The following is a 14,749-nucleotide window of genomic DNA, read 5'->3' on the forward strand; positions in this document are numbered from 1 at the left end:
AGGAGTTGGTGCTGGAGCTGGTTGCACTGGAGCTGTAGGAGCTGTAGCTGGTGCAGATGATGTGGCTCTGGTGTCTGGCACGGGCACTGCAGCTGACCTCTGAGCTCTAGGCACTCTGGCAAAGACATTAGTGGTAGTCTTGCCCTTCCTCTCCTGCATGTCATCCTATAGCTGCTCCACAACTGACTGAATCTCAGTTACTTTGACATCTAGATCATAGAATTTTTTTCCGATGATTCTTTCCAAGCTCTCCTGATTTTGAGTGAGGGTGGTCAATCCCTTCTCAATCCTCAGAGATGATGCTATCAAGTAACCAAGCTGCTCCTGCTTGTTCTTCAAGAAATACTCAGATGCCTCCTCTTGAGTTGGCATCTTGGCAGCCTTCTCCTTTCTTGCCTTCTCCTTCTTCTCTTGAGCTTGAACTGATGATGGATCATTCTCATTCATGACAACCTCATTGTCCTCAAAGTCTGGATAGAGAGGAAAATGTTCCCTATCCAATAGATATTTGCCTGTGCCCATCTTTGAGTTAATCAACTCCTGAATCTGAGGGGCATATCCACAACTCCTCTTCTGATCTGCTGCAGTCCTCTTAATGGTTTCAACTATAAGGCTCATGACCTTGAATTTTTGTGGCACATCAAACAAATGCAACATATTGATTGCATGCCCTCTAATCATGTTGTGGTCACCTGACTTAGGCAATAGTGTGTGCCTTAGGATCCAATTGATTGTGAGCAGCCCTGACAGAAGAAAGTGGACTGATCCAAAAGAGAAAGTCTCTAGAGCTTTGTCTGGGATATCCTTGTACATATGTGCCATGGTATTGTGTCCCATTTTCTTCTTGGCATATACATCCAGGTCATCATCATTTTCCTTTGGGGCATTTATCAGTTTTGCCCACTCCTCAACAGTTGACTGGTACCTTGTACCTTCAAACATCCAAATTATCCTCCCATCTGGATAGATGTGTGCTGTGGAGTAGAATTGCATGATAAGTTCATCATTCCAGTTGGTGAGATTTTTCCCAACAAAATCTGCAACTCCACAAGCAACAAAACTGTCTTGCACTCCAGGATAGTGCTCTTCATTTTCCTTCATGTAGGTCCAGTCGACCCACTTCATATCACACACAATTGGCTTCTTGTCCAACAAGATTGTCTCATAGAAGTCCTGCTATTCCTTTGTATGGAACCTGTAATCAATAGCAGTTCTTCTCCTTGTGGCATATGGATCTACCATCCTCCATAGCCTCAACCCTGAATCTTTTCTGATGTTCATGTCCTCAGCCACAGGATGGGCATCATTATGATCTGGGATCTTGGGCTTGAGCTTCCTCAGAACTTGTCCTTCTTCATCTTCCTCCTCAGCAACCTCAGGCACTGGGGCCTTGTTCTTCTCAGTAGCTGGAATACTCCTGGTATTCCTCTTTGGTGCAGACTTTGCCTTGGGGGCACCTTTGGGTGCTTCCTTGGGCTTAGATGTTGCAGCCCCTGATCTAATAGCATCACCCATAAGCTTTGGTGCCTTGGGTGCTGGTGCAGCAACCTCTTCTTCTTCTTCCATCATGGAAGGTTGACCAACAACTCTGGCCATGGTCTTTTTGACCCTTTCCTTCCTTTTCTTTCCTTCTTCAGCAGCTGGCTCTTTGGGATCAGGCTTTTCAGGCAGTTGAGTTGAGACTCTGGCTTTGGACATTGGTTGTCTTCCTGCAGGCCTTTTAATCTTCATGCCTGGCTTTTATGCTTTGCTGAGCCATTCTCCTTTTTGAGTACTACTTTCTTGGAAGTAGCCTCATCCTCTCCAGCTCTATAATCCTCATCTTCAAAGTCTGAAGTTCTCTTCTTCCTTTGCCTGGTAGTAGCCTTATGTAGGTTGCTTGGAGTGCTCCTGCTGCCTTCATCTGAAGTGCTGGAGGGACTAGTGCCCTCACTCATGTGCATCTGCCCTTCTGACCTGTTCTGACTGTCACTCTGGTCTGACATGCGGCAAACACTGACTGCTGACCCTGTGAAGAGTTATAGATGAGATAGAGTGGATGAGCATCACAAAATGCAGAGATTTTTGCAAAAGAATGATTCAAAAATTCAGTTTTAGTTTTCCACAGAAAGCATTTCGGATCAAGCGATTTTCAAACTCGGTGATATCGAAGCAGTTTTGGAACCTAAACTGATGAACTCGGTTGGACCGAGCCACAGTTCGGTGGCACTGAGACTGCTAGGGTTTCACAAAGTCCTAAAATCGGCCGCACCGATTAGCAATTCTTGGTCAGACCAAGATTTACTAGTGCAATGGCATAAGCCAAATCGGTGGGACCGAGTTTTTCAACTCGGTGGGTCCGAGATGGTTTCGGCGGAAACCTAACCCTAAATTTTCAAATCTCATCTAATCTACGGATTGCATTGACTGGATAGGAGTGTTTCAATCGTGGCAAGAATCAATAAGAACACAATGTGCTAGGAATCGGACGAGGATAGCACTGTGATCGAGTCCATACCCTAGCTTGGCGATGAACTCGCTACGGCGGCAACGGCGGGGTTGAATTCCGTTGACGGCGGCGGAGACCAGCTACAGGAGGCGGCTGGCAACGAGGAGACGATCTGGAGACCTTGGAGGCAGAGCGAGCTATTGCGCGGGCGAAGGGGTTCGGAGGAATTTCCAAATTTTTGCCCGTGACTATATATAGCCCGACCCTGTCGGTGTGACCGAGTGGAACAACTCGGTGGCACCGAGATGCATAACTGTGTACAGTTACAGCAACTCGGTGTGACCAAAAAGTTCAAATCGGTTGCACCGAGATTGAAAACCTAGATCGACTTGGTGATCTCGGTAGGACTGAAATGGAGGAATCGATCAGATCGAGAATCACAAAGAAGTTTTGGAAGTTTAAGTCTATGACGAATCGGGGACTCCGAGTGCTCCTCACACAAAGTGGTTCGAATCTGACTTGATCAAATTTTGTGATGTAGCATGAATAGAGTTTGAGACGAGAAAAGCATAGATAGCTAGAGAAAGTTCTTAGGCATTCTTGTCCATCCACTTGGCCAAAAGAAGAAAGAACCAAACAATCAAAACAACAAGTGGATGTCCTTGAATGAGTAAAATATGCACCAACATGCTCACACAATAAGATGGCAAATGAAATATGTGGCAAAGCATGCACAACCAATTCTAGCATCTATCAAACAATTGGCGATGACTAGGTCATCTATATATGAGTATATTGACTTAGGAGTCAAATGATAAACATTTGATCATAGGTCATACTCATCATTTAAGCTCAAGTGGGGTTACCACTTTTACATAATGCATTGATGTGTTCACACCATTAGAGTTGCTTTGACTCAATTCTTAGAGTTAAGCTCCCCCTAGATGTGAGATCCCCTTTTAGAGGGATGAACTAACCTTGGGTTTTGTCGATGTTGACTTCATGTAGGTGTTGAAGATGTGGATGCTCAATGTTGATGTAGATCATTTGGAGCAATCCGTTCGAGTGAGTTGCACTTTCAACTTACCTACATGGGTTAGTCCCACAAGGAACAAACAAGAATATCCATAGACATAGAGTGATGCACACACAAGATGATGTCCATGAAAACATTAGGTTACCTTGTCCCTTGCCTTTCCCTCATGAGGGTTTGTGACTCCTTGAACTAGTGCAGGATGTGGAAGTTGATTGCACTTGTACTTGCCATAATGATATGAGTGAAGAATGTTGGCGGAGTCACCCTCAAGAGCTCTCTAGTTCTTCTTCTTCGGGATCCACATCACCTTGATGGGAATCCTTGGAGTTGCAGTTGTACTTGATGAAGTAGAACTTGACGTAGTCTTGGGAATCCACTTGACCGAGACCTTAGGTGCTTCTTCAAATGCATCAATCTCTTCTTGAAGCTTGTCCTTGCCTTTGTTCTTGTGGTCTTGTGGTGGAAGATCATCTTGTGCTTGTGTTCCCTTGAAGGAAGTAGGATCATACTTCACTTGTTGAGGAACAAACTTCGTCTTGGGGTATTGATCTTCTTCCCACTCAACTCCATTGGCATTGAACTTTCGTTCAAAACCAACACCTTGATTCTTCTGGTGTCTTCCTTGCTTGCGTACAATTTCCTCGAATTGCTTACTCCCGGCAAGGCTCTTGTAGACACCTTTCTCTATAATTCCCTTCAATAAGCTATTTTCTTGCTCAAGTGTAACTTGGCTAAGAGAATCATTAGTGGAATCAAGAGAACTACTAGAAGCAACAATGTTGACATTATTATTGTTACTACTAGAGGAAGTATCTTTCTTGTATTTGTTACTAGACTTGACTTGAGGCATGTAAGTAGATAGGAGTAAACGCTTGGCAATGTAAGAAGAACTTTTCTTACGAATATCATCATTGATCGCTTTTAAGAACTCATGCTCTTGCTCAAGATTGAGCTTTTCAAAGCGTAACTTCTCATGAGCCCTTAAAAGTTCTCGATGATCTTCGAAGATAGTTTCATGAGCCAACTTAAGAGTGTTTTGTTCTTTAGTTAGAAGCTCAATTTTCTCCTTATCATTTTCATTCGTTTTATCTTGATTAGCATGATTAATTGACGTTTCATCATAGTATTCATCACTAGAGTTGTCAACAAGTAAATCATCATCCACAAGCAAGTCATCTTCATCACTATTGAAATCAACATACTCAGGATGTGTTACCTTTGGACCTTTGGCCATGAAGCATCTTCCAATTCCTTCATTTGGTGAATCAAATATGTCGTAGGAGTTGGTTGACACAAGTGCTAGACCAGAAACACCTTCATCTTGAGTATGTTCGGAGTCGGAGTGATAGCTTCTCTCGGAGTGATTGTCAGAGTCGGAGCCGGATACCCATTCACCAACATGAGCTTGATGTCTTCGGTTTGTGTAGCTCCTTGATGACTTCTCCTTCCTTTCTGAATCCTTGCTTCTCCGTGAGGGTCTTCGTTCATAACGATCATCTCTACTCCTCCTCTCTCTTGGTGGTGATTCTTCTCTTTTGCTTCTTCTTCTTGGAGAATCTTCTCTTCTTTTGTAGGGTGCCGTAAACTCATTGGAATAGTGTCCAGGCCTCCCACAATTGTAGCAATTGCGCTCTCGACTAGAAGATCTTTTGTCATGGTAAGACCTTGAGTTGGAGCTTCTTTCTTTGCTTCTACTCTTGTAGAATTTGTTGAAGTTCTTCACCATTAAGCTCAATTCTTCATTGAAGGTTTGTTTCTCACTTGATGATGTGGGGGCTTCACTTGAGGCTTTGTAAGCACCACTTGACTTGTTGTGAAGTTCCTCCTTATCCTTGAGTGACATCTCATGAGCAACAATTCTTCCAATGACTTCCGTTGGCTTGAGATCTTTGTAGTTTGGCATCATTTGGATCAATGTGCACACGGTATCATACTTTCCATCGAATGCTCTTAGGATCTTCTTGATGTTGAATCTGTCGGTCATCTCTTCACTCCCTAAGCCGGCAATCTCATTTGTAATAAGAGCAAGCCTAGAGTACATTTCAGCGACACCTCAACATCCTTCATCTTGAACTTGTCAAGCTGACTTTGGAGCACATCCAACTTGGATTCCTTGACGGATTCGGTACCTTCGTGCATATCAATCAAAGTATCCCAAATTTTCTTTGCATTCTCAAGACGGCTGATTTTGTTGAATTCTTCGGGGCACAATCCGTTGAAGATGATATCACAAGCTTGAGCGTTGTATTACAACATCTTCAATTCTTCCGCATTAGCTTCATGGTTCGGCTCTCTCCCATCGAAGAATTCACCTTGCAAGCCAATACAAATAATTTCCCAAACGGCAGGGTTATGTCCGAGAATATGCATTTTCATCTTATGCTTCCAACTAACAAAGTTAGTACCATCAAAGTAAGGACCTCTACGGTGATAATTTCCCTCACTAGACGCCATACTCTCCTAGGTTGTGAAACCAAGGCTATGACCACCAAAGCTATGGAAATCAAAGCAAATGGAGACCAAAGCTCTGATACCACTTGTAGGACCTTGAAGTATGTCTAGAGGGGGGGTGATTAGACAACTTGACCAATTAAAAACTTAACCTTTTCCCAATTTTAGAGTTTGGCAGATTTTAGCTATCTTAGGACAAGTCAAGCAATCATCACACAAATCAAGCAAGCATGCAAAGAGTATATGGGCAGCAGAAATTAAAGCATGCAACTTGCAAGAAAGTAAAGGGAAGGGTTTGGAGGATTCAAATGCAATTGTAGACACAGATGTTTTTGGCGTGGTTCCGATAGGTGGTGCTATCGTACATCCACGTTGATGGATACTTCAACCCACAAAGGGTAACGGTTGCGCGAGTCAACGGAGGGCTCCACCCACGAAGGGTCCACGAAGAAGCAACCTTGTCTATCCCACCATGGCCATCGCCCACGAAGGACTTGCCTCACTAGCGGTAGATCTTCACGAAGTAGGCGATCTCCTTGCCCTTACAAACTCCTTGGTTCAACTCCACAATCTTGTCGGAGGCTCCCAAGAGACACCTAGCCAATCTAGGAGACACCACTCTCCAAGAAGTAACAAATGGTGCGTTGATGATGAACTCCTTGCTCTTGTGCTTCAAATGATAGTCTCCCCAACACTCAAGTCTCTCTCATAGGATTTGGATCTGGTGGAAAGAGGGTTTGAGTGGAAAGCAACTTGGGGAAGGCCAGAGATCAAGATTCATATGGTAGGAATGGAATATCTTGGCCTCAACACATGAGTAGGTGGTTCTCTCTCAGAAATGGTAAGTTGGAAGTGTAGGTTTAGTCTGATGGCTCTCTCCACGAATGAAGAGGAGGTGGAGGGGTATATATAGCCTCCACAGAAAATCTAACCGTTACACACAATTTACCAAACTTGGTGGGACCGATTCAATAGACTCGGTCGAACCGATTTAGTAAACCTAGTGACCGTTAGTGATTTTCGGTGGGACTGACATGCAACTCGGTGAGACCGATTCGGTTAGGGTTAGGGCATAACGTAATCTCGGTAAGACCAATTACACAAACTCAGTGAGACCGATTTTGGTAATAAGCTTTCTAGAGAGTTGGTCAGGTAAACTCGGTGGGACCGATTTGCTCTTTTTGGTGAGACCAAAATGTTACAAAAGGGAAACAGAGAGTTTACATTGCAATCTTGGCGGGACCGATCGCTCACTTCGGTTTGACCGAAACGTTACGAAGGGAAACATAGAGATTACAATCCCATCTCGGTGAGATCGAGATCCCTATCGGTAGGACCGATTTGCCTAGGGTTTGTGGCAGTGGCTATGACTTTTGAAATCGGTGGCGCCGGATAGGAAGAATCGGTGTGACCGATTTTGGCTCTGGGTTTCATTTGTGGATTGTGAGAAAGTAGCTGAGGGTTTTGGCGCATATCACTAAGCACATGAACTAAGAGGCTCATTAAGCAACACCTCATCCCTCCTTGATAGTATTGGCTTTTCCTATAGACTCAATGTGATCTTGGACCACTAAAATGTAAAATGAAGAGTCTTGTGCTTTTGAGCTTGAGCCAATCCTTTGTCCTTAGTATTTTGAGGGATCCACTTTCGTCATCCATGCCATGCCATTCATTGAGCTTTCTTGAAATAATAGTCTTGGAATAGCATTAGCTCAATGAGCTATATGTTGTTATGAATTTCCAAAACCACCTAGGGATAGTTGCACTTTCAACATCGTACGGTCACTGGAGCTAGAATCGTGCATATTGACTAAGTTGACAAAGCCCTCCGTCCCCGTCAACTTAGTAGGCCCACAAGTCAGCCTCCCACCAAGGTGGGTCCTAGCTAGCTGGGGGGGGGGTATTCATTTTTTTGTGCGTAATAAGGAGGCACTTCCGGTTGGTCCGAGCTGACAGCAGGGGGAACGTTTTTTTCACAAAATACGGTGGCCCGTCGGGTGGGTCCCAGCAGTCAGGGGCAAACATTTTTTTTCGCAAAATACTGGTGGCCCGTCCGGTGGGTCCTTGCTGTCAGGTGGAGGAATAATTATTTTCCGCGTAATAAGGAGGCACTTCCTTGCGGCTGTCGTGGACCTAGCTGTCAGCCTCTCCACGTACAATATTCTTCCGATGCAATTCGGTCATTAACCACATTGACCACGCCGCGCCTAGAGCACCACGGCGGTGGACGACGGCAAGTCCTAGGAAGGGGACGAGGCGGAGCCGGGGAAGACGCGGCAGTGGATGCCCACGTGGAGAGGAGTACAAGGGTTCACTGGTTCGGCTGTGCTGCCGTCGCTACAGAATAACAGGGGGTGTGGATGAGTGGAGTGGAGGTATGGCCTGGCCAGCGGTGGGAGTAGTATGGGGGCGGTGAGGCCTCCGCGGCAGCACAGCCGGCCACGGGAGGCAGGAGCAGGCGGCACGACCAGTGCTGCTTTGGGCGGCTGGAGCAAGAAGACCAGAGGTTGAAGAAGCACTACGGCCGTTGGATGGACATCATACGGTCAGTCGAGCTAGAATCGTGCATATTGACTAAGTTGACAAAGCCCTTCGTCCCCGTCAACTTAGTAGGCCCACTATACTGGGTCCCAGCTAGCAGGGGGAGTATTCTTTTTTTGGGCGTAATAAGGAGGCACTTCCTTGCGTGCGAAGATATAGCTGGTGGGTCCAAGCTGTCAGCGGCGGTAACATTTTTTTCGCGAAATACAGAGGCCCTTTCGGTGGGTCCCATATGTCAGGTGGAGGAATCATTGTTTTGCGCGTAATAAGGAGGCATTTCCTTGCGTGCGGCCGTGGACCCATCTGTCAGCCTCTCCACGTACAGTCCAGTTTCGATGGATGTCGTTCATTAACCACGTTGACCAGGCCGCGCCGAGAGCACCAGGGCAGTGGACGACGGCGAGGCCTAGGAAGAGAACAACACAGAGCCAGGGAATACTTGGCAGTTATTTCCCACACGGAGGGGTACGAGGGTTTACTGGTTCGTCTGCCATCGCCGGAGAATAACATCATGTGTGGGACTGATGGTGAGTAGAGGGATAGCTAGGCCAGCGATGGGAGTACGGTGGGGCGGTGAGGCCTGCGCGGCAGCACAGCCGGCCGCAGGGAGGAGGGAGCAGGAAGTCCCACCGGTGCTTGTTTGAGCGGCTGGAGAAGGAAGAGCAGAGATTGAATTAGCACGACGGCCGTTGGATGGACATCCAACAGTATACATGCCATCTGTGGGAAGCCTCAAATCTGTGGAAAACAGCATACATCCCATTTGCCATTATTTCAAATAGTTTACAACCCATTTGCTAATTCTTACGGTTTTTTTGGAGCCCATATTCTTTTTGTTAGCATTACAGCCCATATTGTGGCCACGGTTAAAAAATTATACGAAATTTTGCATATGTTGGTGCGGTCTGAACTGTTTTTAATCCCGAAATTTTGAGTCACATTCAGACTGATTTTAAAAACAAATGTATATCAATATAAAATCCAATAAATTGTCCATGCATAAAAATCAATGCAATTTAAAATCTCGAAATGAAAAAAAGATATTTGAAACTAATTGCCGGTTTGATGTGTTTTAAAAATGTACAACCCATTTCTCATTACTGATAGGCCATTTTCTCGGCCAGCCGAATGAAGCTCTTCTCATCTAGCCCAACATGCCTGATAAAGTGACTTACTTGACAAATCACAAAAAAACTAGGCTAGCCATTTTCAAAAAGAAAAAAGAACTACTGGGCTGGTCTGTGGTAAACATAAAAGAAAAGGTTGTCTAGACAGGCCAAAGTGTCCCGCACAGCCTAGTTGACACCCTGCTTCCGTCTCAAAAACATATTAGATAAATGCCACTCCAATTATGGCGATTCATAAAAATGCCACTACAATTTCCAAACTTTAAAAAATGCCACTGCAATTTTTGCAAACTTTGAAAAACACCACTGCAGTTTGCAAACTTTGAAAAACGCCACTCCAGACTTCAAAAATGCCACTAGAAATGGCATGAAATGGCATTTTTCAAAGTTTGGAAATTGCAGTGGCATTTCTCGGAGGCATTTATCAAATTAACCCAAAACAAAAATAACTGGGCGAGCTACTGGGTCCCTGGTGTCAGCCGCTCGTTGTGCAATTCTTTCGTTTATTGACTACGTTGACAATGGCATGGGACCCAAATGTCAGAAATCCACTAGGAGGAGCCATTTTTTTATTGGCTTGAAATAAGGAGGCACTTGCTTGCGTACTGCCATGATTGGCGGGTCCCTGCTATCATCCTCTCCACGTACAATCATCTCCTCATTGTGTACGCGTCAACTTGCTAGGCCCACAAGTCAGCCTCTAAACCCATGGAGGACAAATACAACCCATTTAAAAAAATAACAGCCCATTCCATACGTTCAAACGGAAAGTTCAACATTCAGAGCAAAGTAACAGGTGTGATCCACATATAGAGTACTGAACTTCCACGTTGACAACCATCATAGCTAAGTTAACTATCTACTCCCACTAGACAAGTACTAACTTACTCTTAGCTAACTAGACGATGCCGGCGGTACACGCTAAACGCCGGCACCGGCATCCTGCGCCTCGCCTCGGACTTGCCTGAGATGCGATAGGGCGCATTGCTCACGCGCGTTGGCCCTTTCCATGCCGACGTGTTCCACTGAAGCTTCGGCTTCCAAGTGGGAAACCCACTTGACGAGCTGGTAGTAAAAATCGGCGTCGCGAACGCGTGCGTGCCCGACAGCCTCCAGGGCTATTTGCCGGGTGTCGGCTTCCACGTAGTCGGCCTAGTTGCGGGCGCTCTTCTCGCGACTTAGAGCATCGGTGCGCTGCTGCTCCATGTCCCGCTGGCGGCGCAAATCGGTGTTACGCTGCTCCTCCTCCAGGCGGTCGCGCTCCAACAACTCCTGCTCCTCCGCCATGCGGTCGCGCTCCAACAACTCCTCGATCTGCACATTTCCATCTAAAGACAGATAGAATGGATCCCCTTCTGTGTGCCTTCCGGTGAAAAACCAAACACTAGTTCCGGCGGTGACCGCCTCCGGCGTCGCCTACCGCAGACGGGCGGGGGCATGGCGGACATGGCGAGCGACGTCGGGCTGGTGGGGGCTTATAAGGATATGGCGAGTTGGTTCACGGTGGCACTGGAGAATGCCGGGAAATACTACTTATAGGGGGAAGGTAGCGCGACGGTCATCGGAATTCAATGCATAATGGCTTAGCGCGCCAGCTTGCCGTGGAAAACTAGGGAAACTGAAATTATGACTGTGCTGTCCCGTCCCGTCTGGGTCGCACGCCGGCATGGCGGTCAAACGAGTGCACTCGAATCATATCCCTCCTTGTCAATAATGATTTCACGGATTTAAAAAGCCCGCAACAATTAAAGCATATCTTTTTTCGTATCAGTTAGCTGCCTTAATTACGGCCGGCTGCATGCAGGCACTCAGAATCGCTCGCAGGCAGTACGCGAAGCAGCATGCAACAAGTCGCAGCCGAGGGCACGCATGCAGCCACTTAAATCGCTGGAATTAATTAGGCTTAAACTTCTGCATGCCGTTAATTATTGCCATGCCTTGGTCTTGCTGCTTTGCTCACGGGACTAATAAACCCGGACGGAGGGAGTACCTTGGTTGGTGAGAGGTTTGAACTAAGCCCTGCAAACCGGAAAGGAGGTACTACTACGTGCGTGATCCGCTATTTATTCATGTAGGATCGAGTAGGTCGTTTCTTGAATTGAGCCCTGCAAACCGAAAAGGAGGTAGTACGTGCATGATACGCTATTTATCCGTGTAGGATCGATAGTGTAGCTTGTCAGTTTCTTCAGAGGTAGGCATTTTTATCCGTGTAGGATCGATAGTGTAACTTGTCAGTTTGTTCAAAGGTAGGCATTTTTATTCAAAAAACCGCCACTTCGCATCTTGCGTCGCAAATAAAACTGCCAGGTGCGCATTTGTAGGCTAGGTAGTGATCGATCAGTAACTTGTAAACACTGAGCAAACAGAAATAAGTAACTGTTAATGCATCTCAATGATTCACAGATCATATACAAATATGTAGCTCCAAAAGCAAAGATCAGCCACTTCGGATCTTGCGTCGCAACTAAAACTAACTAGTATGATTCCCATACATAATATTAACATGTTAATGCATCTCAATGATTCACAGATCATATACAAATATGTAGCTCCAAAAGCAAAGATCTAGAAAAAACATTTGTTCTTCCTACTAACATGGATGCTTCTCTTGGCCAACATTCAGTACAGACTGAAAGACAAATTTGTTTGTGAAGTCTACAATTCCTCTTGCAAACGTAAGTGGTTTCACCAACAGCTGGAACCATGAGAATGAACCACACATGATGGAGGAACATCCACTGCAATATGATTTGGTCTTCTCTCGATCACACCGCGAGACTATTTTCGGAATACAAACTTTAACTTAGGGAAAATGATGCCCATTGTATAATCACACCAAAGCAATGAAGCACCAAGTGTTGGCCAGTAAATAGTACAATACTACTTTTCTGCAGTCCATGAAGTGACTATCCAATCTTTGTGTCTATTTTCAAATGGCACTGCATGCAGTGACTGTACTATTCTCTTGTGCAGTTCAACCAAAATTGCGGACACTTTGTTTGTTTGCCAAATAGCAACGGGCAGACATCTCTGTCTGCACAAATATCAAGCAGCTAGTAAACATATACCACACCATGTTCGCAGTGATGGAAGAGGTGAAATCGATACAACCGAAATTGAGCATCCAATCATTGAATCCTGTCCTGCACCTCCAATGTAGGTCCACCCTGCCAATAAATTCACATGCAAACCACTAGTATTACTATCTAATGATAGTACAAAAAGAGTAGCAAGATAGTAGCAAACCATGTACCTTCATAATTAACAGCTCATAGTGCCACCAATTGGATATAAAGGTTTGAAAAAAAACATGCTCCTAATGTTGAACCAGTTGGACTTTTTGTGCAGCTCCACTAAAATCGAGCATCCCTGTTTGCATAGATATTGAAAGTGTGATTACTATAAAGGTGGCACTAGTTGAAGCATAGACTCACAAATATAAGCATTCCAATTTCTTAATGGGAAAAGGTAGCAAGACTGTTTCTAACCACCTGTTTGAAGGAATAAATAAAGCAACATCGGCTGATGTCAGGAAGGCATACATAGTTTTTTTTTTGAAAAACTGAGCCATTCCTGACCTTTCCTCTTCTTTTAAGCAAATTTTGTGCAGTTCTACTAAAATAAAATGCCATCACCGCCTTGACAATTTAGTTACACTGTACAAAATGAAATGACTTAACATTACATCATGATGTCGGGTATGTAGTAGACAGGCATTAGAGACAAACATACAGACCTCCTCCGATAACATAATGAACATTAATTTTAACAAAGGTATGACTAGCTTTACCGGGATAATTTGAGTGAACTCCACACCCTCTATTCCTTAATATAAGACGTTTTCGCGGTTCACTTTAAAGTACCCAAACGTCTAGTATTTAGAAAAATAGGTAGTAGTTTTCTTGAGCACATATCTGGGAAAGCTTGCCACACTTTATTTATGTCCATATGCTAATGCAACACCATTCGAATACTACGAATATACACTAATTCAGTGGCTAGTGCAACAGTAGAGTAGTTAGTTTATTACCGGGTACAGTACAATGGTTTTACTGAACAGATTTCAATAAACTCTAGCACTGGAAGGTTTCCATAAGAATTAACAATACAAAATGTAAAGGTAACAAGTTTCAGCATTGGTATACTAGCTGTGCATGAGCATTAAACCAAATACAAAAGTCTGAAGGTAACTAGCATTATTAACTAATGACAGTATAAAAAATTTGCAAACCATGTACCTCCAAGGTAAATATCATTTCAAACTCGGGGGGACCTTAAAAATTGCTATCCCAATCTTGATAATCGATCAAACATAAAAACTTGATCTTTCCTCTTGATAATCAAGAGAACAGCCGGAGGAGGAGGTGCCCACTCTTGACCTTTCCTCTTGTCTTCATAATTGTCTATGCAGTTTAACCAAAATAAAATGACATCAACACCTTGACATTTTGGTGCACTGTACAAAAAATTTAACTTATCTCATGAAAGTGAGGTATGTAATCTATAAGCATTAACAGTGCAAAAATCTGAAGGTAGTAACAAGTTTCATCCTTGGTATACTGGCTGTGCAACAGCATTAGAATGCCTTAGCTGTAAAATCTTTAATACATCCACAATCAATAGCTAACCCTAAAATGATCTAGTGACATTAAATGGCACTGCTTAAATTTATCTGTGGCATTAGACTGAGAGCGGCATTAGTTAAATGTGGCATCACTTTAGTAGTAGCATTGCTTGACTTGACTGCTGGCGTTATACTAACAGCAAAAAAAGTGGCAATAAGAGCATGGGAGGCCCATACGGACAGTGGGTGCACCAGTACGATGTACCTCCACGGACGCAGAGTGGTGAGGGAGGTATGGTTGCCCAGAGCAACAAATATCCAGGCAGCATATGTGGATTATGTCCCATTTTTGTTCTCTTTAGCCACCTTTTTCCTATGTGAGGACAACAAACCGATCGACCTGGTCATTCTCTATTGCGTTGTCATGCCTTTCTACCCTTCTTCAACCAAGAGACATGAGACTCGTTCCTTAGCTACTGATTTTCCCCTTCTCAACCTAGATGCGGGTTCGATGCCTACTCTCTTGGGCAGTACAGTCTCCCTTTCCTTATTCAACCCAGACATGCATTAGTCTGCATGAAGTAGGGTTTCCTTTAATAGTG

This window comes from Triticum dicoccoides, chromosome 4B (assembly GCF_002162155.2).
Source record: "Triticum dicoccoides isolate Atlit2015 ecotype Zavitan chromosome 4B, WEW_v2.0, whole genome shotgun sequence".
In the NCBI taxonomy this organism is placed as follows: Eukaryota; Viridiplantae; Streptophyta; class Magnoliopsida; order Poales; family Poaceae; genus Triticum; species Triticum dicoccoides.